At 41.5% G+C, this 27899-nt stretch overlaps 1 protein-coding gene across 13 annotated transcripts in view; it reads left to right on the forward strand.

The window, feature by feature from the left end:
* CHL1 (cell adhesion molecule L1 like) overlaps positions 1-27899 on the forward strand; it is a 186815-nt gene that overhangs the window by 44102 nt on the left and 114814 nt on the right. The window lies entirely within an intron of this gene.

The raw sequence follows: 27899 nt of genomic DNA on the forward strand, positions 1-27899 counted from the left end.
TACTTTTTCCCTCTCAGAATGTGCCCAAATATCAAGTAGATCACAAAGTGGACCGTTCTAAATATTTCACTTTCTCAAGTCAACGTTTTAAGCTATTGCTATTAGGAACAATGGAACAGAACAATGTGTGACCTTAAATATAGTTGTGATACTTCAAGGTATTGGATAATAGGAGCTATGCCTAACTTGACTGTCTATGCAAAGTTAGCCAACTTGGCCATGAATGCCTGAAACCTGTGTGTATAGGGTATGTTCCACTTTCCTTCTCTCTTATCTTTATTTTCGTCTGCTGATGTTTATATTCACATTCTCAACATTGTGCTCAATAGTTTCTCACCACACAAATTTGTCTAGTGACCTCTTTGTCCTGTGTGACTACAGAATGAACCCTGGTTAGTCATTCATATGACGGTTCAATCTCAAGCTCACATACATTATAAAACGCTGCCACAGCTGATAAGTGTGCTTATGTGTGTTCTTTACTTTTTCTGATTTCTCTTCATTATGGCATAGTAGAATCGTAATGGAGTTTTCATTGCCTTATAACTGAAAGAATATGTGATTACAAGAGTTTTCTTTTATTCAGAGTTCATGACTCTCTTCATTTTCAACTGGCAATTAATAAACGTTTGCACTTGCCAGTTTAGAAGTTACTATTCATCTGTATTCTTTAGAATTCAAGGCATGATTCATGTCCATCTATTTATAGATACAATGCCTTGATATGTCCTTTTCTACTGGCTGAAGAATCCAAACAGCTTGGCTAAAAAATGATTAGCTCTGGTTTTGGGGGCTGAAATGGCTCATTAAAATCATTAGCTAGTGTAGGAAAAATTGAACTTCAATGCCTTCCATAAAGGTTATAATAACTGTAATAATAAATGTATTAATAATGCATTAAGGGAAAAAAAAAAAACTCTCCAGTCAGATCTTCACACATTCATCTATGCAGTTGACCTCAATGAGGTGCATCACATGGGATAATGATCTCAGCTGACGTCCTCAAGAATCTTATACACTTCAAAATATGCTTAAGGCTACACTTCCGCATTTTGGATCATGGCATCTTCTGATAGGACTCAGGAAGAGTCTCTTTGAACAAAACTATTGTCCCTGTAGCAAGAGTAGCTGCTCCCTGTACTTTCTGTAGACCAGGATAAACCTGGTCTCAGGATGGGATGGGACGTTTTTCCCTGGCTCCACTCCTCCTGATCCCTGGAAGGAGTTAGGCCAGGAGAAAGTGTGCAAACGTTCATGAATCATAGGAAATAATAGAAAATTAGGATTGGAAGGGACCTCAACCTCAAATGTCTTGCACTTAGTCCCAGACTTCATGAACACACCTGGAAACAGGATTTTTGCATTTACAGAAGTACTGAATCTCTATGTGCAAATACTGGTTTATGCCTATCAAAAACATGAAAGAGAGAAATTTGTTGAGGGTGTGTTTTTGGAAGGTCTTTGAAAATTTGACACAGAGAGTGATTTTCCTAAAGAATAAAAAGCCTCATTCATTACCAAATGCCAAACTAAGAGACAACATAAAGGATCTTATCAGTAATTTGCATCATACAAGCATTGTAGCAGTGACAAATTGTATAAGGCATTATTTGGGACAAGAGGCATTGCATTGGTCCGCATTCCAGGACTTATTCTTTAGTTGGCTTGTAAAATCCCACAATTTAGGGCCCGGCTTATTTACTGGCAAGTGTAGGCCTAAATATTTGATCCCTGAATAATTTGGAAGTACCCTCAGCCTTAATTTGACACATCATTTTATTTGACATGGGCCAGTTACAAAAGCAAGTTGTCCAGCGAGGCAAGTGAATGTCCTGATCTATAAAACAATAACGGACGGGACATCATCAGTGTGAGCTTCCCTCGCTTTGCCTCCCCAGGTCTGCTGAAGGAACCACTGGCCGCTTCCAGATGGTATGAACGCATGGTATGTCTGCAGCACCACACACTGCACATGCAGGCATTCCCCGCACAGCTACTTTGCAAACAGAGGGGTTTTCTTGACCCTAGGAGAGTCTGCGGTAAAAAAAAACCAAACATGCTGAAAAAAAGTGCGATGGCACACTTGGTGGCAGTGCACGCTGCCCCAAACTGGAGCCTGGCTGGCCAGAGGCATACTCCAGCTGCCAGCCAGACTCCCTGCTGCAGGAGCGCTGCAGTATCTGCTCCCCAAGGCTGCTAGGACTCAGGTAAGGCTGTTGGGCCCAGCACAGTTGCTGGCCCCAGCCTCCCCTACCCAACCCGGGGTAACCTGCCGCATGCAGGAGTGCGCATGGCACTGGCATACCCCGAGGCCAAGTAGCAGTGGCACAAGGTGTACTGCTGTTACTTGTTCCCAGGGAAACACACATTCCCGCTTGTCTGGATGTGCCCACTGAGATCAATTCAGTCCTGGTCAGTTCTGTGTCAAAAAAGGGGAGTTAGCATCAATTGTGGTGATGAATTCTGGGGTAATGCAAGCAGCTCCCCTTAAAAACTAAAGCAAGCTCACTAGCCTCCCCATCAAGTGGCTTTAGGGTTCGAATTCATGGCCTTTGTATAAAGGTCTCTTTAGCCTATTATTTGCACCCTGAGCCATCCGGTTTTTGATGTCATATAGAATCTGTTTTAAAGTCTTTATGTCTTTGATATAACATTGTTGTGAATAATAATTGATTTCGATGCATCTCCTGGTTATCAGAGTATAGAATACATTTGTTGTTCCCATTATTTCATGTATCTCTTACATTCCTATTTAGGGATGCATAGATAGGCAAAGAGAGTAGATTAAATTGCTAGGATGCTATGAATTGAATACATAAAAAAGATGTTAGGGGAAGATCATAAAAATACAAAAGCCAAAAATAGGTGAAACAAATCCCATTAAAGTCTGTGTGTTATTTCAGTAAATTGAAACCCAGAATCCTATTTTGATACTGAAATCAGAATGTCTGGAAAGTACCGGATGGGATAATGGACTGTATTGGTTAAGCGAGAGAAAAAAAAAATCTGTAAGAATATGCAACACAAATCACTGGAGAAAAATACAATGAAGAAAGCCAATTACATACCCCCCATTAAGTGGCTTTTTGCCTTAAGGAGATACAGAGCAGGCCATGTTAATGGAAAATTCCAAAGAAAGGCCGTTCATAAGTACACCAAAAATTTTACGTAAATCAATTTTTAGGTGGGGTGGGTGCTGCTATTGAACGAAACCAGTCTTTAAACACTCATGCCCTAGAAACAAAGCATATAAATTGGTGTATAAAACAATGTAATGGATTAAGGTAAGGCTACCAAATAGATAAAATACTCACAGGGCAAGTAACTAATCAAACAATGCCTATATCAAACTAAAGCTTGTGATCAAAGCCTAATAATTCTTCCCACAAGTAAGCCAATGGTAATAGTATATAAACATCAAAGTTCATTACCTTTTGAACCAAACAAAAGAAAGGATAATGGAAAGAATATACATCAAAGCAGGCTTTGTGAGACATGCCTTATTGCTCCTGTTTATGTGTATTAGCTGCAAGGACACAAAAATGGAGATGAAACTTATTCTTTCCTTTTTCTTTCTCCCCCCTCCCCGCTTTAGTCTGAATGTAACTCTTAGGAACTTAGAAATGGGCAGCACTGATTAAAGGAAAATGCTTTTAGACATGTGCTGTGCAAACTTTCAGACATAGAGCTCTAATAATATAGCTCTGAGCTGACCCATAAAACACCTGCTGCATTACAAAACTAGCACTGTGCTGGATGGATACGGCCAGCAGTGCTAAATTATATGATGTTTTTGTGGTATGTTTTGTACTAGAGGCAATGTCAATTAACTAAGACTTGCTTCCTAGCTTTTGTGACTGAAAGCAAAGAAATCTCTCTCTAGAAATGACCTCAGGAGGTCATCTAGTCTACCCCAGAGCAAGCTCCGAGGCAGTATCACATATACCTAGACTATCCCAGAAAGATTTTTTTTTCCTCCTTTACTAATCTGCTCTTATTAAAAACCTCTAGAGATAAGGATTCACCAGCTTCCCTAGACATAACCTGTTCTATTAGTCTGTTCTCCTTTGAGTTACGAAAATCTTTCCTAACACCTAACCTACCATATACCCCATGGCACAAATTAAAACACTTGCTTCTAGTCCTACCCTTGGTGGATGGAGAACAATTGATTTCTATCCTCCTTATACAGCCTTTTAAATACTTGAAGACTGTTACACCCCTAATGTCCCTCCTAGTCTTCCCTTCCTCACTCCCTCCGTGTCTCTCGCTCCCATTTTTTAAGACCACACAGAAAGAAATCTTTAAGCCGTTCTTCCTTGGTCATAGTCTCTAAACCACTTGTTGCTCATTCCTGGATTCACTCCAGCTTGAAAACAGTGGCCTTGAACTGGACTCAGTTCTTCAGTTGAGATGGGAGATAATGATCTCATTCTGTTCAATATTGGTGCCATGTCTTACACGCCATTTTTGGAACAGTATCACGTGGTTAACATCACTTTAACTCATATTAATTTTACCATGCACTATTCTGGTTTTGACCCACTATAATTCCTAGATCCTTTTCACTAGAACTGCTTCCTATTTAAAAATATATGCATTTTCCCCCTTTCCTAAGTGGATGCTTCACTTGACCTGTCCTCCCAGCTTGATAGTATTGAAGTGATAACATTGGTAACTATTCCTTGAATGTTGTTTTTGAACCAGATATGGACTCATCTTGTAGCAGTTTCACACAGAACTTATTATCCTCATTTAGAGAAATATGACAAGAGAATATATCTGAAGTCTTAATAACATCAAGATATATCACATCTATTGCTTCCTCCTTATCTGCTAGGCCAGTTACCCAGTCAAAGAAGGAAATGAGATTGCTTTGACAGGGTTTTGTTCTTAACACATTCATGTTGGTCATTTATCACCATTTTTTTCTCCAGGTGCTTAGGAATTGATTGTTCAAAAATTTGTTCTAGTTTCTTTCTGATTAAGCTGAATTCCACAGGTCTTCCTTTTTTCACCATTACTGAAAGTTTAGAGATGACTAAAGTATTGCAGGGTAGATTTCATCAGGCCCTGCTGACTTGAACGATCTAACTTTTCTAAAAATCCTTTAAACTGTTCTTTCCCTAACAGGACCTCTGTTCCATGCCCCTTTTGTTGAAATGAATTGTGTTAATTAGTTAGTTAGAACGAACCTTTTTCATGATGACAACAGCTAAATATTTCAGCTTTCTCTGTCATCCATGATTTGCTCTCATTCTCCATTAAGTGCACTTTTCTTCATCTTTTATGTTCCTTGCTAGCTGGAGCTCATTTTGTGCCTTAACCTTTCTGGTTTCCCCCCTGCTCACAGTTGTCTCTACATTCATATTTGAACCCAATTTTAATGAGCAAAGAGAGTCAATTGCATTAGCTCACTGCCTTCCACCAACCTTCTAATCACACTTGTCTTAAAGTGATGAGATTGGAAGCTTCTAATTAACTAGATCAAAACAGCTCATTATAAGGCTGTGAAACTTAAAGGAATGAGTTTTTGAAGGAAATGGATCCATGTTGAAATTTATGTGGACTGTCCCCTAAGGAAGATTTTCAGTGGATGTCCTAGGTTTCCTTTCCGTCCATTAGGTAAGCAATTAGGAAATGACTTAAAGAGCCTTGCTGCATGGGATATTTATCATGTGTTTCATCCGGGATTGTAATGGATTGTAAACTGAGATTGTAATGGATTGTAATTACCGTGCCATATTAAAAGTTGCTCATTATGACTTCAGATGGCTCTGGACAGGGCTGGAGCTAGCTGTGCTCCCTCCCTCCCTGTGTTTCCCCCTTCCCCAAAACTGAGCTCCTGACCCCGGCACTGCAGCTTGCACATCCACCTATGAGGACTTGCAATCCCTATGCCCAGAGCCTGTGCTATCCCTACCACATATGACCAGTACTGCCCAGCCTCCACACCGCACCACATTGCACCAGAGTCTTGAACTTGTATCATCTCTGTGCAGCAATCTGACGATAGCTGAACACGTGTTACTTAACACAGTCTGGAGATACTCCTATAGTCATAACTTCACTTTGATACAACGATACTTAGCACATGTTTAACTGCTTGTAAAATGAGAAGAGGCTCACATTTGAAGTGCAGTTAACAGTTCATAAGTGTAATGAGTGACATGACCCTTAGAGTAAGGAGTCCTATTAGTATTATTAATACCTCCCCTAGGCAGCACTCTTATAAATGCAACTACTATACATATATGAATGTATGTTTCTCAGCTAGGGACAGAAATTGCACATAAATTGGTATACTTAATTGGAAACTGGTTCAACTCCATAACACAACAGAAGTTCAGTGTACATAAACTACTTTCAAAGTGGCTGAAACTCGTTTAAGATAAACTGACTTAGTATCAGACTTAGCTGATTTAGATTAAATCAGTTTATTGAACTTTTGTCCCAGATCCCCTCTCGATTCAAGATAACTTACAGTCCCCCAGCATCCCAGGATGCTTTGCATCTCCCCAACAAACCCCCATCTCAGGGTGGGTGGACTAGCTTTGCGCCAAGCTGTCTGCTCCAGCCAAGCAGGGAGGTGTGCTAGACCCCCTCCCCTCCACCCCCAGCTTCTGGCCTGGGCCACTGCAGGCATGTGGCTGCATTTCTGGAATCAAAAGTGATCTGTTCACTTGCTTATTGGTTCAATCTATGCAGTTTAGACTAACCTGCCTTGGCCTTGTTGACCGTCTGTATTTAGCCTACCTGACCACCTCTGCTCTGTCTGTTGAGTCACAAATTAGAACGTGTGTCCACTCTGAGGTACAGCCCACCCACACAGTCTGTCAGAAGTATGCAGGCAGAGCTTGACCTTTATGAGTAAAAGTAAATATGTAATAGTAGTATGGGTGACTGGTGCTACCTTAGACCACTCAGCGACTGGGGGGAGGGTCCCCCCATGAACCGGCAGGGTGGGTCCCCCGTGGCCGATTGCTCTGACCAGGAAGTGGCCGCAGCACTCCCAGAAGTGGCCGCAGCACTTCATCTGATGCTCCCGGCTGGCGTTTGCAGGGGGGACACTGGTGCTCCCTCTGACACCCCCAGCCATCACCTAAGCAGGGAGTGTGGCCTATCAGGGGGTGCACCAGCACTCTTAGGAGGAGTACGTGCACTCCCATACACCCCCTACATATCACCACTGCATAGTAGGACTGTGTTAACCTCTTAACACCTTTAAGACTCTGCATTATCTGATCTATGTTAAGAGGTAGACAGGTTCGCACCTACAAAAAGGGAACAGGGGGGTCTTCCATTTGCTGGGGATTTAGGGGAGCTGATCACTGAAATGGAAAGCTCCAGGTCCTACAGGTACAGAATGGACAACCTAGCCACTTGTTGCCAGTAGGATGTAATCACTTGCCTCCAGCTCTACACAGCTGGAGTGGCTCTTTATTTACTGATAGGACTTCTAAGCCTCCTTGATGAAGAAAGGAAAATGCAGCACGCAAGTCCCCTGTAGTCACTTCACAGCAGCCCTGGAGCAGGCAGCTCGCTTCAAGAAGCTATTCAGCTTTGTGGTCATAGGTCTGAAGGCTGAGGTAGAAATTCAGTCTCTTAGACTTCTTATCTGGAAGAGCTGGCTTCATAAATGATCAGGACAGGCTGCACTTCTGCACCGGGTTTGAGAGCTGACCGTGCTTTCTATCTGCATTGCTGTTGATTATGATGGATAATTTTATGCAGTAAATTTACACTGTACTCTGAAAGGGAAGAGACAGAAATAATCTAGGAGGCACACAGCTTTAGCACGACACAGTAACTCTGACAGCAGCACGGGTAACTTTTTAATTGTTTTGTTTTTGCTTTGTTTCAATCATTTTTTCATTTTTGGATGAATTATACTTAACTCAGCCAGAATTATAAAAAAAACTCCTTCAGAATTATAGCAAATACATTTTTTTAATCTCTTAATTTACCTTTACTAGTTGAACTGAAAGGAGATTTACAGATATGTGTATTTGTACTTCAAACAAAAATAGGCAAAATGAAGCCAGGAAAGCTGGGAAGTCAAGGACTGACAAGTTAGGAAATGCCAGAATTAAGATTGCTGGTGCATGGTGCATACACATTGTGATGCAGTCTGCAATAATCACACATTGCTTTTTCACAAAATCCCTTTAATTCCTTGCACAGGATGGACAGCGCTCGCTGCAGGAGAAGCTATTCAATGTTTTGTCTTAGCCACACGGCATGCTGAAGACGTGTTTACTTCACCCCACTCAGACCCTGCTTTAAGGATGGAACAAATGGTTTCCCCATGGGCTTTTCTTTGGTGCACATTATCAAAGTTTTTGAATGCTTCACAAATAACAATTAATCCATTGTGCAACACCCCTTCACAGCTCAGGTCTATTATTATCCCTCAGGAACTTGGAATTAGTGACCAGTTCTGAAAAGTTTGGCTTAAGACATTTCCTAAGTATTACACAGGAAATCTGACAGGAGCCAAGGTAAAATTTGGTTCTCCAGAACAGGAGACTCTGGCGTGTTTATACGTGCATTAATGTGCTTGTCCTAATGCACATTAAATTTAGCACCTCTAATATAAGGTACTAAATCAATTAACATTAAGCTGCACTAATGCGCGGTAGCGCAAGTGCATGCTTTTTAGGTGATGCTTAATGCACAGTAGCCTATTCTATTGCACATCAACATGTTAACACAATTTTTTTCTGTGCTGCTTTAATGTGCAGTAGAATAGTCTACTGCACATTAAAACACGTGTGTACATGCACCCTTTGTTCTCTTCCTGCCACCCCCTACCTCTTTCACTATGCACCTTCCAAGTTCAGAAACAAATGGGCCAGGGTCTTGCAGACAATATATTTTCCTGCACTACACACAGTTGTGATTCCTCCCTGCCTAGGTGTGTAGTGGAAGGTTAATTCTGTCTCAATGTGGTAGAGATGCAGAAGTTGTCCTAAAATTCTGCTTTTGGGGAGACAAATAAAGGAAAAAAGGTTTGAAGAGGTGAGACCTGACACAAGATATAGCTAAAAGCAAGGAAAGGAATATTTGGATGATTTACATATACAGATTAACTGAGGTGGCCTACTCACATTTTATGGAATGAAGGGAATTAAATACTGAACTCACTGTTGACAGTTATTTTAGAAAAGTCCTACGACCAATTAATGCAAATGGTACTCAAGATAAAGGTCTATCGAAGTCAGTAGGACCCAGACACAGGAGGCTATACAAATTTATACTAAGATTTATGTAGGGGTTTTTTTTTTCCTTCAAAAGTATGATTTAATAAAAAGCCTGAGAAATAAACTACAATCTACAAAATGGGCCTTTTCAGTTTTCTTTGAGTGCCGTTGGTAATGAACAATTAGGAAATAATATTAGAAGACAAATTTAATTATAGGACCAGAAATGATTTGTAAACCCAATTATTATTATTTTTAATATTTTCCCTGAGGCATGTCTAGCTTTTTAATCTTTAAATTATGGGAAATCGGTTTGCTTTCTGACAATCTGAAAGGCATTTCTGAGTGCTTGGTCCATTTCTGATTGAATTAAGTGAACTGACATTTTCCAGAAATGAGCAAACAAAAGACAGTATATCAGTCTGATTATGAGTCGATGCAGCGTTCCTAAATTCAGCCCCTATGAGCTGTGGTCATCCTGAATCGTGTCAGTATGCTAGCTCTTGTTAATAGTGGTCCTCAGGTTTTCAGCTTTTGCTCTTGAGTCACATCTGTCTTGCAGTGTGGTCATGACTTCTGCTTAAGGCAAGTGCTTGGTTTAATGAGGCAAAATTTTATGCAAAACTTGCTTGGTTTAATGTCTATATAAGTGACTGCTGTTTCCTTGTCTTTTTACAGCACACTGCTTTTACTGATTTCTCTCCCCTCCTCCCGCCCTATGATTCCCCCATCAAAAAACAATAGTTGGCTTTTATAGTTGTGTAGAAGTGGGTAGGCAGAAGTCGATGAAATGTTTGCTTCTAGTACTTGGGACTAATGTACCTTGGTTATAAAACCTTACAAGCAAAATAAATAAATAAATAAAATAAAAGCCTTCATGCAGTTGTTTAACACATGCCAAATTCTGTGCATAAATTCTGTCCATTTAGCATAAGCTCTTTTGCTTGTTTTTTTATTTCATTTCCAAGGTCAAATCACTTCTGAATTAGTTCCAAATTTCGACTGAGCAGAGCTCAATCGTTCAAGTCTGTGTGGCTCTTCAACTGGCAAGACTCTTCCATCTGGGGCTTCAGACACTCTCAAATCCATGGCAGGGTCCTACGTGCAAGCTCCAGGCCCAGAGGCCTTCAAGTTTAGATACCCCCTAGTCCTTTGTCCTCAAAAGGCTGAAGGAGGAAGCTAGAGGGAAAGCTGGATAGCAACCCCCCATCACCATAAATTGTGTAGCCAAGATCCTTGCATTTAAAGGCATTTATAGACCCTTGCAGGTGTCAGCCTGCCCGCAGTGCAAGGGACAGGCCTCACAGCAAGTCATTCAAGGCTGAGAAGAAGGGCATCTTTTGTTTTTATTAAATAAAGCTAAATCAACATAAACTACTCTTAACAACAAAGTAACTGGTGACAGATTTATCCTGGGTTCATTGAAAGTCTTTATTTAGTTATACTAAGGCAAGTGTGCGTATAGGAAAAGCTCTGTTCTTAACAGTGACAACATACCCTTAAAGAACATGAGTTTTAACAAGCAATTTATATTTTCTTTGTAAAACCTAGTGTGCTCTGCTTCCCTACGTGGTGAAAAAGAGGGAAATAGTAGATGCAGGAGATAGGAATGTGGCAATAGTTTCCTTCCGCTCTTTCTAAGTGTGCTGTTTGCCATTTTGGATTAGTCCCAAGCAATCCAGAAATGCAGGAATGGAAGGACTCCCATGTAGAGGGAGACAGACAATGGAGAAACACGCTTCGTTGTCGATTGCACTTCATTTCACCACCCCCATGCAGAGAAGAACAGGATTCTGGCCTTACTTCCTACATGCCTCTCCACCCGAGTGTAGGGGGAACCCCCCATCCCTAATTGTGTGGGACAGTCCCAGAATGGGATCATCAAGTCTCAGTCCTGAGTTGCATGACTCTGGGACAGCATTTGTCCCAGATTCACAGCATCATGCAGGGAGTGGGAGGCAGGGGCATCCTGGAAAGCAGCTCCCTGCCGGGAAACCTAGGGATGGATGACACTGAGGGAGGGAGTGGGGCTTGGGGCACTGCCCAGTCATGGTGGTGCATGGGGACTTGGGCCGGAGTAGGGAATAAAACAGCCATGGGTGGCTTGTCAAGGAGGCACAGGACATGTGGGGGATGGCTCCCTACTGCTGCACAGACCCCTGGGTGAGGGCATAGAGGGATATGCCCTCCAGATTTGTGCACGGGGTAGAGGTAGATGCAGGCTGCCTGCTGTGGCCTCAGGGCTCCCTGCCTTGCCATTCTCCCCTGGGAGCCCTGCACTACCATGGTGGCACCCCTTGCCCCCCCAGCAGCAGCCAGGGCAGCAATGGTGTGGAGTTGTACCCCCTGCTGCTGCTGGGCATGCAGGAGGCATGTGTCCAGCGAGGGCTCCCAGGGGAAGGGCAGCAGGGTAGGGAGCACTGAGCCCACAACGGGCAGCCCCCACCCATCCCTTCGACTCTCGGCTCTGCTCTGGCCGTGATGCTAGCAGGGGGAGGGAGAAGGGGAAGGCAAGCATATATCCTGCCTTCCAATTTGGAAAAGGTGGTCACCCTACCTGAGTGTGCCCTGCTAAGTGTAGACATAGGCCCATCTGAATTCCCCTGGAAAAAGGAGCACTTAACCATTGTGCAAACACGCGGGTAGGCAAGTTCTTCACCCCCTTCTCCCACCCCATTGTGTAGGCTGTCCACTCCGCATCTGTGCAAAGCCCACACCCAGTTGGGTCTCTCTCCTGCTAAAATGTCATGCACATTTGAAATTAGTGGATTATTTTGCTGTGTTAAATGAAAACAGGCTTCTTTTCCTCTAAGTGCAGAAGTAGAAGAGCTAACTAGGGGGAGGCAATCAGCGCGCACATTTTTATTTCTGTATTATCTTAGCAAAAAAAAGGGGTTGCTTGTCTCTAGATGTTTGTTAACTGGACTTGATGCTTAAAGGGTGCCAGTGAATGCTTGGTCAATGCCTGGGAGGAAGTAACAGCTTGAAAAAGAAAACAGAAGTGGTTTTAAACACATGGCCTGTCCTTCTAGATTGGTTGTGGTTTGTTCATTTCATGTTAATGCAGAATTATAACCATTCTGAGGTTGAAGTGAGTTGGTTAGAATTTATTATCATTAGTAGAGTGACAGGGCAAGCCCAATTGCCATATGAATACATTACAAGTGAATTATTTCCTTATATACATTTATTAAGAGTCAGCCCCAAGTGATGAGAGCTCATTAAATTCCAGAACTTGGATACTGTTTTCACTCCTCCAGCTATAATAGGCAAGCTCTTTTTTTTTGCAAAGGGTTGCTTTTTCTGCATAGCATTTAGCGGCACCTGACAGATGCTCCATATATTTTTGCATCTGATGAGGACTGTAACTTTGATAAATTTAGAAGAAGGACTGTTGGAAAGCCCTGAGCTGTGAGAGCATAAAGAGAGCAGAAATGGAAATTTTTGCCTCCATTAAGAATTTTGAAACACAGTGAAATAAACAGTTGGTGGTAACCAGCCATTTGAAACCCCCACTGGCTGGGGGTCACCAATCTGTGTTCTCATGCAGGCGTTCTTGGCTTCCAAATGTTGGTGAGAAACGCACTCACTAAAAAGGCACACAGCCTTATTTTCCAAATGTGTCACACTTTCTGGAAAACAAAGGCATACTTTCCCTGCTCGTAATCTGTTGTTTGAATATTAATGAAAGATCAGGAGCCCACAAGCACAATGACTATGAAACTTCTTGTATTAGGCAAGCATTAATTTCCCGGTGAGTGCTTCCTAGTTAATAATTTGAGGAGTCTTTGTTGCGGGACAGTGGTTGCAGGCAAAGTAGTTTGGGAGAGGGATGCCCTTTGAAGAGTGCTTTACATTACTAATGTAATAAAAATGCTCAATCTTTCATTTCCACTTAATTTTGAGAGGGGATATAAAAAAAAATATTGGAAGTTATTGATGCAAAAAGACCAATTTGATCATCTATTCAACTGCCATGTCACAGTCTGATTCTTTTACTTACTTTCAGCAGAAAGAACAAAGATTACAGCATGCTGGGGGGTGTCCCCAACAGATCGTTGAAATCAAGATCCTTCCACCATAACCACCACCTCCTTCTCTATGGCAAAGGGCTGATCTAAGCAAAGCCAATATTTCCCTGTGTTATTCCTCCAAAACGGTATCCCTTCATGTTTCAGATCTGTATCTCTAACAGGCACTCTGAACGTTCACCACTTACTGGACCCACTAGACCACATTTTCATTTTACTGAATACACTTGAGTCCTTTTAGGGGGGATGAGGGATTGTATTCCAGATTAAAAGGCATCTTAAACAGCTTGCTGCTATAACTAAAGAACTCCAGCTCAAGCAATCTTGCTTTCAGTTGGGCAAGTCCTTTATCATTGAAGGCCTGAGGTAACTCTCATTCAAGTTATTCTTACTGACTTCAATGGGAGTTGGATGAGACCCTCTGTGTTTAATGGGTTAGACCCAATACTTTAAGCTCTGCTTGGAAAACAGCAAGCAGACAGTGAAGATTTTGGCGAAACATGCTCATGCCAAAGCAAACTGCTAGCCAAGTCATCTTCCATCTTCTGCCCTGCTTCACATCCCAAACAGAATTCGAACACCACTGAAGTAGTGTACTCTGTCAAGCAAGAATAGACTATAAATTAAGTTACTAAATTGTATAAAGCCCTTTTTTCTTTCCTAACATGAAAGAAGGCTCTGAGGCCCTTATCAGCTTGAATCAATTGACCTTAAAGGGGGTGTACTGAATTTACACTTGTGGTAATGAAGAACAGAATCTGCTCTTTGGTTTTAATAAAGCATTGTGTTTAACGTCTTGTAAAACATTCCCCACTGTGCTTCGCTGGAACTCACTCTCAGAACTGAAAGTAGCTTCAATCAACACTTCACATTTATTTATTTAGGGACTAGCTGCTTTTTGGTAGATCAGAGAAGTAATGAATAGAAGGTATAATGAGTTGGGATGGCTATAAACATAGAGGGGATTGTTTGATAGGGTAGCATTTCTCAGAGGACTGGTAGTAAAATTTAAGAGCCCTGACTGGCTTCTATAGAACTTAAGGAAATGTTGCTATGGATGTCTCCAGGAGAACAGGGTTGGATTTGCTATTATTTTTTAAACCTTCTTTTAAAAACCTACATTATTAAAAGCTTGTACTACAGTTATTACTATAAAGGCATCATTAGGAGTCGCTAAAATACATTATTAAGAAAGTGCTGCCACAGCTTTTTCTGTTTTGTTGCACATTATGCCACTAATAGCAAGTGAAACCAGCTATAGATGCCACTCATTATTAAACGCTTTCTTTAGCAAATGGGCTTGAAGACAAATGTAGCCATTCATCTCTCTGTAAAATGCTAATGCTTTTGGCATATTTTTTTGAAGTTCCTATGTAGAGCCATTATCTATGGACTCCCTGTAGTGTGCTGGCAATTTGCAGACCCAAAACTTTTAATTTTTGCTGCTTGTAGAGGCTATTAAAAAATCAGGACGGAAAAATGTTTGTTTGGTATTAAGTTGAGTTTAAAATTCTCTTTATTTCCCTCCGTTCTGTATTCAGAATCATTCCTTCACTTTTGACACGACTGTGCTGTCAGTTCAGGGTGCTGGGTTGGGAAGAATGAGCCTGCTTTTGGTCCCAGTGGTGTCAGTGGCTGTAGTCCAGTTGCTGTCAATGGGAGCATGATGGTGCCCTCAGGAAGCAAACAAATGTTGTGCCATCGCTGTTTAAAAATACATCAGAAAAATGGACACTGCCCAGGGAAAGCAATAAGACCTGGAGAATATGGTTCAAGAGGAAAGATTAAAGGAAGTGAATATGTTTAGGATGGGGCAGGGGGAGTGAGAAAGACAAAGGGCAATACTTTCATCTACATAAAAGTCTTAGGTTATAAAAGGTTCTAAATCATACCCTGGCTTCTATTTTTTTGGATAGAGATTAAAAGCCTCTTTTCTAGATTTACCTGTGATAACACGGAAAAAAAATCATATTGAATAACTTATGCACCTCCTCAGCCCTCCTAAGCCTCCTGGGTGTGAGGCTGTATCATGCAGTTTTCAGTATGCAGCAAACTGACCTGGAAAGCATAGGTTAATGGTATCACACTTTTCACAGACCAGGATCAAAATAAACTCTCATACCTTTCTGCTTCATTAATCCCCTCAGACATCCCAACATACATCATCCTGTGGCCCATTGACAGCAAGCAACTAGAAGCTAAGCATATGGCTTCCAATCAATACTTTCTGGTTACTTCAATTTATACCGTGTTTACATTTTTCTGTCCTAAAACTACAGGCCACTTTGGTTCAATCATTTCTGCTAAGCAGTGGTCTTTTAAGATGAAATGCCGTCATCTAATAGTTTTGGTTGTAGACTAGATACTTGAGCTCTATTCTTGGTTCTTCTCCTGATTTATTGCTTGATTTAGAAGAGTCACTCGACTTCTGAAAAACGTTATGGCAGGTTCATCCTACTGTGCCTTCTTAGTTGCCTCATATATGGAACAGGGAAAATAATGCAAAAACAGGGTCTTGAGCAAGGTTTAATTCAATGTGAGAACTGCTTTGTCAGTGAATGGAGATTTAAGTTTATTTGTGGTGGTTGCAACTGAACTAAGATTAATGCTAGAGGAAAATTCTGAATATAGTTTAGCTAATGCAAATAATAGTTTTCTCCAAATTGTTAAAAAAAAAATCTGTGGATCCTAACTTGAGACAAAAAAAATACTAATTTTACAGTATTTTCTTCTCTTTTTTTTTGTTTGTTTGTTTTGGATTTAGCACAAAGACAAAACGGCTGAGTTGCCTAGTTTGGGGATTTTATTATGGTCCCTGCATGTGAAAGTATAGATAAAATTTTAGGTCCTTTGGATGCGTCCTGACAACCGCGTATGTGCAGGGGCATGCGTGTCCTGTGGAACAAATAGGAGTGGCACAAATATGTGCCGCTGCTATTTGTCCCCAGGCATGCCCCTGCACCATGCTCCAGCGTGTGGCAAAGTGACTTGGGTGGGGTAGGGGAGGATCTTGCCAGCCAGACTCCCTTTCTGGCAGTGCACACTACTGCCATGTGCATTGTGCCACTTTTTTCAATAGTGGCTTTTTTCATACTGGGATTTCCCAAATTAATAGTGTGGTGAACACCAGTATGTGCCCCACATGAAGTTTGCAGTGTCTCAAACTGCTTTGAGGTGTCACAAACCACACGTGCATGCTCTTTGGGATGCACCCTTTGACCGCATCCAGATGAACGTGACTTGTCTGGAGCACCACATACTGCACGTTTAATTGTTCTCCATGCTGTAAGGGAGCAGCGGGGGGAAGGAGGTTGACTCCTGGATATTCAGCAGTCAAAAAGCCCCATGCAAAAATGTGAAGCAGCGTACATGGGGGCAGTGTACACCACTCAAAACCGGAGCCTGGCCAGCCAATGTCACACTTTGAGCCTGCCAGCCAGGTTCAAAGTGGCAGAATTGCCACTTCTGCAGCCCCAGAAGGCCCCCAGGCTCCCAGATAAGGCTGCTGGGGCCAGCCCAGTCCTGGCCCCAGCCTCTCCTACCCCACCTGGGGTAACCTGCTGCATGCCAGAGGGCCTGTGGCACAGGCATTCCCGAGGGACAACTAGCAGTCACACAAGGTGCATTGCTGCTAGCTGTCCCTGGAGAACCAAATGTCCATGCTTGTGTGGATGCAGCCTTTTAGTGTAAAACCACCTAGCCAGTAAAAATATTTACTTAAAATATTTTGGGGTAGTCTCAGAGGTGTTCAGGTCAGGATTTTACAAGTACTGTATTTGGAAAAGTGTAGTACAGTATCCTTTCTGCTTGACATATGCATTAGACTAGACCAGGGTTGCCCATAGGCTACATGTAGCTTATAAGGGGTTTCTGTGCAGCCTGATCCAGTGCCCAGGGTGTCTGGGATCCCTGTTTCTCCTCTGGTTATGGCTTCCTGTTTCTGTCTCTGCCTCTTTGGAGGCTGTGCAAGGTAGCGTGACATGATGGAGGTGTCCCTGGGGAGGGGCATAGTTGTTGCATACATAGTGGCAACAGGGACTGTGGTATATGTAATGGAAGCCAGGCCGCATGCATGGCATAGGAGTTGGTGGTGCACAGCCGACCCTGGCCACACAGCATGTGGCACTGAGGGGGCGCCAGGCTACCTGTGCTATGCATGTGCTGGGGGGGTCCAAGTTGCCTGCTTGGCAGGTGGGATGGGAGGATGGGTGATGGGCGTTGGGGCACATGTGGCCTGGTGTCTTATTACCCATGTGGTAGGTCAACCCCAACACTCATAAACTGGATCCCACCATGTATATCCTACAGGGATTATCTGTAGGATAATCCCTGTAGGAAATGATTCTTTGAATTTTCAAATCCTAGCATGAAGAAAAATGGCTGTTACAAAATATGGGCTGAGTAGAGTCACTTAACATGTTATGGCTATTGGAGTTGTAGAGAAGTCATCCTTCCTCAAATCCTCTTATCAGCAGGGCACGTCTAAAGTCCAAGGGTGAATTCTATGAGATAACACTGAGGTCCAATAGAAAACAGACATCCACGCACACCCACATGCACACAAATTGCCTGCCTCCCTCCTCTTCCTGTAGGAGAAACAGAATTCTCTAAGTATCTTTTATTTTTTCCTTTGCATTTTCTTCTCGTAGGATTTTTAGGTTTGCTCAGAAACATTGCTCCTTTACTTCCATGCCCAGTGGGGTGAAGAGCTTGTTTAATCTTGCTGTAAATCCTGCTTAAACGTAAGGAACCCTGACACACTACTTTGGCAGTAAGGATCGCTAGAACATGGCACACTCAAGCCACACCCTACCTTTCACCCAGTATGCTCCATGTGCATGCCATGGCAACTAAAAAAATGCCCGCCTTCCTTATGAAGCACTTTGAGAGTTTCTGATGCACAAGGTTGGGCATTAGCAAGGTGTGGTCCTTCATTTTCTCTTTGATCTTATTTTTATCTGTCTAGTATCTGAGAGATCCACAGCCACATGCACAGTCCTTTCCCAATTATGGGAGCATTATTTTTTCCACCAAATGGGTAGCTTTATATTTATGTCTTATCTCAGCTAGGAAGGGACAACTTGTATTGTACTTTCTCTCCTCTTTCACAACTAGTAGGATTCTTGACAATGTATCTACCTTGTCTGCTCTTGATAACTGAACAGGTGAGAGTGAAACATGCAGTTGAACTAACGCAAAGCTGATAGCTGAAAGTTTATGTCTATTAGACTAACCAGTGGTATTTTAGGCTGCGTACAGACATTACACTTAGATCAGTCTAAATGATCAGAAGTTGATCTAAACCCATAACCGTACAGAAGTTTGGTGCACATAGATTGGTCTAAAAATGGCACAAGTGGTCTAAGATGGACCTGGTCCAAGGTACACTCAGATCAGGTTGATCTAGGTGAGACTGGCACACTGAATTTCTGTACTGATTTATAAGTTTGTACAAATATCACATTTCTGAAGCTGTTTATTTTTTTTTATTTTCAATTCTTCTTTGCTGTGGTGGAATTAACTGGTTTTTATTTTCCAAGTAGGAAGATGGGGGTAGGGAGAGGACATAATCCAGTTGTGTGGCTGGTTGAGTGCTTCAGTTTTGGAATGACTGAGATGCCTCAAAGTCTTGATTTTCAGAAAATCCTGAACCCTCAGCCCCTGAAAGACTAGCCACTTCAATGTGTTTGCCATTGGGTACTATAATATTCAGGCAACCAAAACCACCTGCAATATTCAAAAATCTTAGCTTAGTTCTCACAGCTTGTATGAATACAGGCCAACAGTATCATACCCCTAACGAGCTAAGAGCACAGCAAGTGTTGTACATTATACCAGCTTTTGATTGATGCCTTTTTTGCCTTCTTGCTTGCTGGTGAGTGGAGCCAAATTCTATCTTTCTTTTCAGTAAGGTGAGACAGCAGCAGATTGAGGTAGTGTTTTTCATGGCAGCTTTTCACTGCTTTTTTAGCTTCTGAACCACATTTGAGGAGGCTTTATTGAATTTCCAGTTTGTCTGTGCACATTGATGTATTTTTGCTCCCTATGTTCAATTATTCATTATTCTTCTTAAACTACAGCAAAAAAAAAGTTAAAGGCTTTGAAATATTGCAGAAAACCCGAGAACTCTTGCAATTCCTTTCTGAGGTCCAGATGCAAGCCTATTCAATTCAGTGTGAATCTTTCTGCTGACAACTTTTTCAGCAAAAAATATTTGTTATCAGTTATAGTTCATTAACCATATAGGGCCTAATTTCATGTCCAGTTAACCTATATGCAAACCCCCCCCCCCCCCGATAACAACCTTTATTTGCTGTCTCTGATACTAAGTAAAAATACAAGAGCAGTGCTATGCCACTTTAATAACACTGCAATTAATTTAGACTACTAAAAAGCAAGCCCCAAATGAGGGAAAAGAGGAGAGAATTGCCATTGTTTAGTCAAAGTCAAGGCAAAGCTATTTTCAATAATTGTAACCACTACTCTCAATTTTAGTGGGACCACTAATGAACGCTAGTGATAATAGTTAGAACTTTTACACCATACGTGCTTCAAAACAATTGGTAACTATGTGTAGATATCATTTTGTCCATCACTGAAATGCAGCTACAGCTTGGGTGAAACCTATTAACTCAGCAGCACTGAATACAACTGAACAAGAGGAAGATGCCTTATTTAATATATTAACATGTCAAAGGAGGGACATTTAAGTAGAGTAAATCCTTACATTGAAATGAACTCTACTACTTGTTAGAGAAATCTTCCTTGAAATGAAGGTAGAGGTCAGCTCTTGATGTTATTTTGAGAAACTTCTGGAAACACAGTTAACACCAGGAGGAGACATAAATTTGAATCAACTAGAGGAAAGATGCTTATTGAATCACCATGGATATTTGCAGCTGGCTCTTAGGTTTTGCTTGTGTGTGACCCATCCAAATACTTCTTTGGACTTTTATGAAGCTATGGTATCTAAAGCCATTGGGGTCCTATGATTATCGAGGAATCAAGCTTTCTAGTAGCAGTGGCAAACAATTTCTCATGTTATAGTACAGTATAGGAAATAAGGCTTTCCGTTATCTACAAATAGATATGTTGAGATTGTAGTAAAGCACAAGTGTAGATGTACCCACTGAATCTCATTAAAAACAATACTCCATTTCTTCAGAGTTGACTCCACAGTAAAGCAGCACCATCTACACATGAACCAGTATTAGGGCACAGTAAATTAATTAACTCCTCTGTAAAATAATACAGTATTGTCAGGGACAGTACTATCTTATGGCAGAGTAGTTAAATTTGTCTAAACGTACGTGTAGATGGTGACTGTGGCCACAAATTACACCCAGTCATTTAGCCCAGCCAGCCAGGGGCCACACTTCTGCCTGACCCTTGTGCCCCAGGCAACCCATCTGCCAACTGATACTGCCACCCAGAACCCGAGGCTGACCCCCTGTGCCCTCTGCCAGCTGGGGGCTGCACTGCCCTGGTTCAAAGTGCTGCAGTCCTGGGCACATGTGTAAATGCTGCACCCACGTGCAGTTGGCTCTAACATGAACTGTGCTAGAGTATATTGCTCCACCTTAATTTCATGTGTAGATGCACGTGTAGGGGAATGGAAGTGTCCCTATAGCAATTATGGAATTCTTTTTATTTTCAGTTATAAAATGACATCTGTCTCTGGTTAATAGATTCTTCTTCTTTCTTCTCTGTTTCTCATCATGGAACGCAGTATTTATAGAGCAGATTCCCTGTACACTCCACAGGTGTGTGTGTATGTATTGTAGTACTAATCCAATATTTTTCTCCCACAAAGTACAAGCAGAGTTAGATTGCCTCAGGTAGATTCTTCCTCTGAAAACCTACTCAGTGATGCTCCAGGGCCTTTTTCTCAACATAAAAAATAGTCTTTTTCTAAAGGTTATGTGTCAGTAGATTTTTGTGTCTTTTGACAATGGAAAGCAAAATCAGCAAGAATAATTATTCTTTTTTTTTTCCGTGGAGAGAAAGAGAGATGAAAGGATTGTTTATGTACTCAGTGCCCTGTAGTATTTATCCTGATCAGGCAAAATAGAAACCTGAACAGAAGCCAAATCTTTAGATCAGATCTTCTCCACTGGCAGGACTACTCAACCTTATCCTTTATGCCCCACTCTTCCCTTTACTATGTATTTATGTGTCCCACTACCACCATTTGAGGTTCACTCCTCCACCATTTTCTCCTCCCTCCCTCACTTTGGCTAAGTAAGTTGCTGCAGTTACGCGGGCTGGGGCCTGGAGACACTATCCACCGCAACGCTGGAATTTACTTGCATTCCAGAGATAGCAGCCACCTTCTCACATCAAATGGACCATTGGCTTGCTTTGGGAAGTTCCTGCAGAAATGCAGTGCAATGGATCTCATGTAGCTAGGTTTTCAGAATACAGTATACAGTGACCTGGTAATCAGCAGAAGGTGCATACATCAGACATCCTGGGTATATGCTTTAAATGTTGGTGGTGGGCAACATATGGGTTGGCCTAGCATTTAGCATAAGAAGGAAGAAGAGGATTTTTAGGTGAGATGGGTGCTCTGTTCCATGGATTTGGATTTGGTTGTCTGACAGAGGCAGCGGGAGAGACTCTAATGTAAGCAGTACCGCGAAGTCTATAAGCTCTGAGGTTTGGCTATGGTTTGAACAACAAAACAACATTTTCATTGGTTTCTTTTAATTTGCCAGCTGCATGTTTTAATTACAATATCAAGTGAAGAAACTTTGATCATTCTACTCAGTCCACGTCATACGTCTTCATTACCATTCTGGAAAGCCATTGTTCTTATGAACTAGGGTTTGCATATTTCTGTGACATTCTTTGTAGGCAGCTTCACTTCCAATCTTAGAAAATAATCTTATTTTCTCTAAATTACTATTTTGATATCTGGTATCTCCTTGTGAAGTCAGACTTCCTAGATGTTGGGCATAGTGCTGCATTTTAGCACAGCTAAGTATTAGCAAGGCATTCATTTCTCTTTTGCAGCATTCATGGCAATATAAATTCAAGGCTCTGGCTATAGATCCACAGCAGAGCATGTGATCAGTATGTAATTAGTTTGCATTTCTTTATGGTTTCCCTTCTAGACAGGGGAATTGCATAACTTAATTAATGTGAGTAACACTAATTATTTTGGATCTGTCAGTGCACATATGATGATGAATAATGCAAAGACCGCTTTGACACTAAATGTAATTGTTGGGGTTTTTTTGCCTTTGCTTTAAAAATCCCACTTGGATTGTTGTGACATTGGAGGACACAGATAAACCTAGATTTTGTAATTGCTTTTTATTTTAATATTGCTTCTGGAATTGTTCACATTTTTAGAGCAAAAGTAGTTTAATCAGTCTTTCAGCTTTCCTATGAGTTTAATATAGTGCTGGTATTTCTCCGCTGAAAAGAACACATAGTAGGCTATAATCTGCTTTCAAATGCTCTCCGTGGTCATATATGTCTGTGCATGCTAAAGGCTTGAATTCTTAGATTGAATCAACGTGGATCTTTCCATTCACATTAGTGGAATCAGGATCAGTCAAATACCACCAAAAGCAGGCAAAGCCAGCTATTTAGTTGCTTTTTTTCTTTTTTAGTGTATTTGCTTATTTTACACGGGTGCTGGGATCATTGGGTTTTCTACACATGACTACTGGTAGAAAGGAACTTTTAACCATGTATAGATATGTATTCACATTTTGTATAAATCAGTGGTGCTGGGCTGGATGACACACCTTTGTGGGCTAGATCTGGCCTGTGGGCCCAGGGGTTGAGCACCTCTGGTATAAATGATATAGGATGATAGCAAAGCTTGACAGACCAAGGTTTCCAGGCTCTCACTAGAAATGCATGCAAAAGGTCAAGTAACTACTAAAATGTTTTCCACAATGTCGAAGCCTCTCACGTCTTTACTCTTAAAGCAAGTACAGCAACGATCTGGTTTATGGTCTTGAAGGAAAGAACAAACTGCAGTGGGAGGAAGATGTACATGTACAGGTTGGCTTTCTGAGTTGATTCCTTGATTATATTACTCCTTGCCATAGCTGATGCCATCCAAATTGGGATTTTTTTCAAGTGAGGCTGAAATCCCCCTTTAGGTATTTTTTTTTATAAGTTTAATATTGTCTGGCTTCATTTTTCCCGTCGCTGACTGTTTCTCTATTGAATGTTACTTGTTTGAGGAATGGTGAGGGGGGAAAGTTTTCTCAGACAACAAAATGAAACCTAGCTTAATTTTAGAGTAGCCTGGTTTCTCTAGTAGTTGTGCCTTGGATGTGCCTTATGGCCTCCAGAAGGAAAAGGCTGAGTCACCAGTGCAAGGGGGGGGCGGCGATCAGGGTGACTACCCTGGGTGCCAAAACGAAGGGGCAGTAACAAGGGCACTGGGGCACAGGACAGAGCCCTGACTGGCTTGTTTGGGGGGAGGTGTGGGCACAGAGCAGGGGCGGTTCCCACTGCTGACTGCAGTCCTAGGCAAGCATGCGGGGGGTGGGGGATCTGTGTGTGGGGCGAGTGTGGGCTGCCCAGGTGCCTAACTTCAATGCTATAGCACCGCAAACCACATCCTGGTCTTGAATAAAGAAGTTTTGATCACTTTAAATCTTGCACAGCTGGATTTAATAATATTGTAGGGAGCACCCAGGTGTACGAGGATTGTGACTGGTGATCTCCTGGCTTAGCTGTAGGTGGCCCAGCCATGACTAGGGCCAGAGGATCCCTGCATCTGTGCTTAGTGACCCCTTGCTGCAGAAAAGTCGCTTGGCAGCTGCAGCTGGGCAAAGTTGAGAACAGTCTTAAGCCTGCTCTAGATCAAACTATGAACCCAGGGGTTATGGGAGATGAGACCTCTCAGCAGAGAGGCCTTCATGGGAATCATGACATTTTAACATTTTCCAAGAGGACATATGATATCAAGTACTGCAGTTTTTGGCTGCCGAGCTAGAAGCACTCAATCAAAAGAAATAATTTAGAAAATGCTATTGTAGCCATTGGCATTATGGATGCTGCAAGTCTTTGATCCAAAAAAATATGATCTATGGCAGGAATTGTCAATACTATCACATACCTTCCTTGTGGAACTATAATCAAATTGCAGTTAACAGGTATAGATATTTATGTTTTCAGTGGTTTGTAAATTATATATCAACATAACAGATTGATATATCATTTAATATATATGAGATATGTAACCAATTTCAGACACATTGCTTCTGAAAGATATCACCAATATACATACCTAAAAGGGAAAAAAAAAAAATATCACAGAAAATGGAAAAGGAAGTAAACTTCCAGGTAAAAACCTGTAAGAGAAAAAAAAATGTGTTGACTTATAATGATGTTATGATCTTTGTACTCTACTGCTAATAAATTTATTTCAAGCAAAATAAATGATGGCGACAGATTAGGCACTGAAATTTGAAGCCTGTAGGAATCTTGTTGGAATTGGGACTGGAAGTTATGGGTTTAATAATTACCATATATATAATTAATATAATTCTGTATGTGTATTAGATTACTTGTATATTAAGACATATTTCTGAGATGCTAAAGATTTAAGCATTAAAATACAATTTTATCAAAGTCAACACCAAGGCCATTTTATGCAATAGTCTAAAGCAAACATTGACTAAATAGTCAAATTGAATTATTAGGGATTAGCAACCAGTTTAGTACATAGAGAATCCAACGGAGAAAGCCTGAACTATTTAGCTAGCCATCTTGTATTCTGTTATCAGTAGCTCTTACATCAGTCATGCCTGTCTCCTGCACTGAAGCAATGAGACTCTCCAGGGACATCTTTGGCCAAATTAGTCCATAATCTCTCGTAATGCTCTCTCTAGAGGGTCCTATTACTAAATGCTCTGGCTAAGTAATAGTATATGCAAAATAGATCTGCACTCCCAGGTTATGGCACATAATAAATGATCAAGAACTGTAACAGTGCAGAAGCACCATACAATAAAACCTCTATTATCTGAACCCAAATGACTAAAACCCTTGTTATATGAAAATAATTCCTGAAGGCTTGCTCACCAACGCAGCCCTTGATTTTGAACGGCTATTAGGATCATGTCCAGTCTCCAAGGGCATGCTATTTTCATTGTGGGAATGTAGGTGGGTGATGGAGAAGAAAGTAAATGCATCAAAACTGAGGAATGGGAATACATCTGCTCTGCTGGACTGTCAGAATGGGATGTGGCTGGGGATAAAGGGGAGTTAGTACATGCCTTTGGGCTAGGGTTGCAGGAGAGTAGTCACCAAAAGCCAAAGTGAATGGTGCATTGATTTCATTTCCTCCTGGGTAAGATGCAGCTCTATACGAGTAAGGAAATGAAATCTAGGTCTGAGGAGGAATGTGTGGCTAGGGAGGAAAGAGTCAGGGTGGTACTTCCTATGATGCTCTTCTTCTGGTTCTTTCAGTCTTATCTGCAGCATTGGCTCTCCCACAGAGCAGAAGTCTGCAGACTTTTGAGCCAAACAGTACTTTTCTATATGTAGATTCATATTTAACCTGTTTTCCTATAAGTTACTTAAATAGATGGTCAAGCATAACTAGCTTTCAATTATGTTTTGACATACCCTTCCAGCCGTGGTGGTTATTATGGGGGCAGAGTTCAAGTTCATGGCTGCTGGCCCATGAAAGCTAAGCAGTTTCAGATGTTACTCTATATTTAGCACTTGCATAATGCTTCATTATAGTTATTCCACAGCTGCGGCTTTACTGAGGATACACAGATGAACTCTAGGCTCTGGGGAAGTGGGGATGATATTGAGACTCTTAAAAATGCTGGAACTGAAGGATAAACGGGTGTGATGCTTTTTGTTTAGGAAACCTTGAATTATTGACTCTTCTTATTAATATTGCTTCCAAGTTGCTTTTGTCTTTTATAGGTCATTCTTAATGGAGGTCACCAACAGGAACGCAAACAGCAGCCAGCTTTCTAAATCTTTTCCTCTTGTTTACTTACTGCTGCAGGGACTGAATGATTGGACTCTCAAGTGATCACAGATGGCCACTTGGGTATGCAATTAAACAAGACAAGAAGAATATTTGCTAAGGTCCAGCTTACAACATTTCTGCTTGCACGTCATATATGCGGCTAGAAATTACCAGCCTAACTTTCTCTCATTATGGACTGTGAAATAAAACATCACTAGGATTTTTAATATGGCCTAGGAAGTGAAATATTCATTATTCCCTATCACTTTAATGTCAGTATGCTTTTAATATGGCGGAATTTGAAGAAGTCTCACTTTTATGCCATGGCTGTCTCATTTTAGTTTAAAATCAGAAAGTTTAGATAGATGTTACTTCTGCTTTATTTTCTCCCCTGTCTTTTGCATGTTACAGGTATGTGTACTTGTGAGTGATCTGATTCATTGTGTGTATAACCTGAGGTCCAGATGGAGAAGACCTCTTCTTAAAGCTGAATTGATTCTTCAGCATCCTTAGGAACTGTACTCAGTTTAAATTGCCTAGAGAAGTTTGGTGGCATTTCAATTAGAAGGGGAAGTCTCACAGTTGCAAATAACAGACAGTAGCAAATATCATAGGTTGTAATGAACTGGCTGGTGTGTGTTATGTAGATATAACCAAGAAGTTAAACCCTATACATAGATGGGGCAGGCATAAAGGCCATAGTCAAGTGAGCCCACTCCTCCCTCCAACAGGAGCTGAAAAAACCCAGATCAAACTTTTTCTGCTCCCTTTCCTCCCTCCCATTCTGAAAATAGCCCAAGGCTGGGAGGCAGCACAGACACAAGTTACAGAAGTTGCTCTATTTTGAAACATCTTTACTTGACCCCTCATGCAATGAGGGTTCAGATTTTCACTTGATTGGCCATTTTTTAAGCTGTCTGCAGCTGTGCACTTGTGTTTGGTCACAGCTATAAACTGCTTTCTGTGGCCAGAAATTGTCACTTGTGTCTGAGCCCTAAAGGACAAAGAGTGAAGTGGCATCTGTTCACACCCACAGGGCCCCTGAGTGGATTGACTCTGAGCGGGTTTGCTAGCCTGAGGTGTTTTCAGCCTTAATACATCTGAAACAGGGTGTAGCTGTCTGGAATACAGGTAGGATTGGGTAGACAGTTTGGGCAGGGAAGGAGAAAGGCGAGAGAGGACAAGTGAAGTGGCATTATTTAAACAAAACTATTTTGATCCGTCTGGGGCAAAGCTCCCTTCCCTTTGTTTCCCTCTCCTCTTCGTGAATGCAATGATATGAATGAACTGGGCAGACATTATCAACCCCATGCTTGAGGAGAGTGTCAATCTCTGGCAGATCGAGATCTTTCTCTACATATTCAGCTGAAGTTCATCTTTGCTTAATTTCATCCCTTTCCTGCTTATTATGCTCCTTGTATTCTCCTGCATAATGACTTTCACCTCTTGGTGTTCATGGTGTTTAATTATCTGCGGACAGCTCATTCCTTCAGAGCCATCTTTCATTTAAGATTTCATCTTCAAATCCTTCCCTCCAGACTCTCCATGTTGTTTAATTTGATGCATTCGTGATTGTCTGCAGGGTAGTACATGGAAAACGGAGGCTGCCCTATTGTGCTACATCTGACACAAGAAATGCCTATTCAACAAATGGTTTGCATGAAAAGTGTAGTGGAATGCCACATACAGCTTGGTGACATG

This window comes from Alligator mississippiensis, chromosome 12 (genome assembly GCF_030867095.1).
Source record: "Alligator mississippiensis isolate rAllMis1 chromosome 12, rAllMis1, whole genome shotgun sequence".
In the NCBI taxonomy this organism is placed as follows: Eukaryota; Metazoa; Chordata; order Crocodylia; family Alligatoridae; genus Alligator; species Alligator mississippiensis.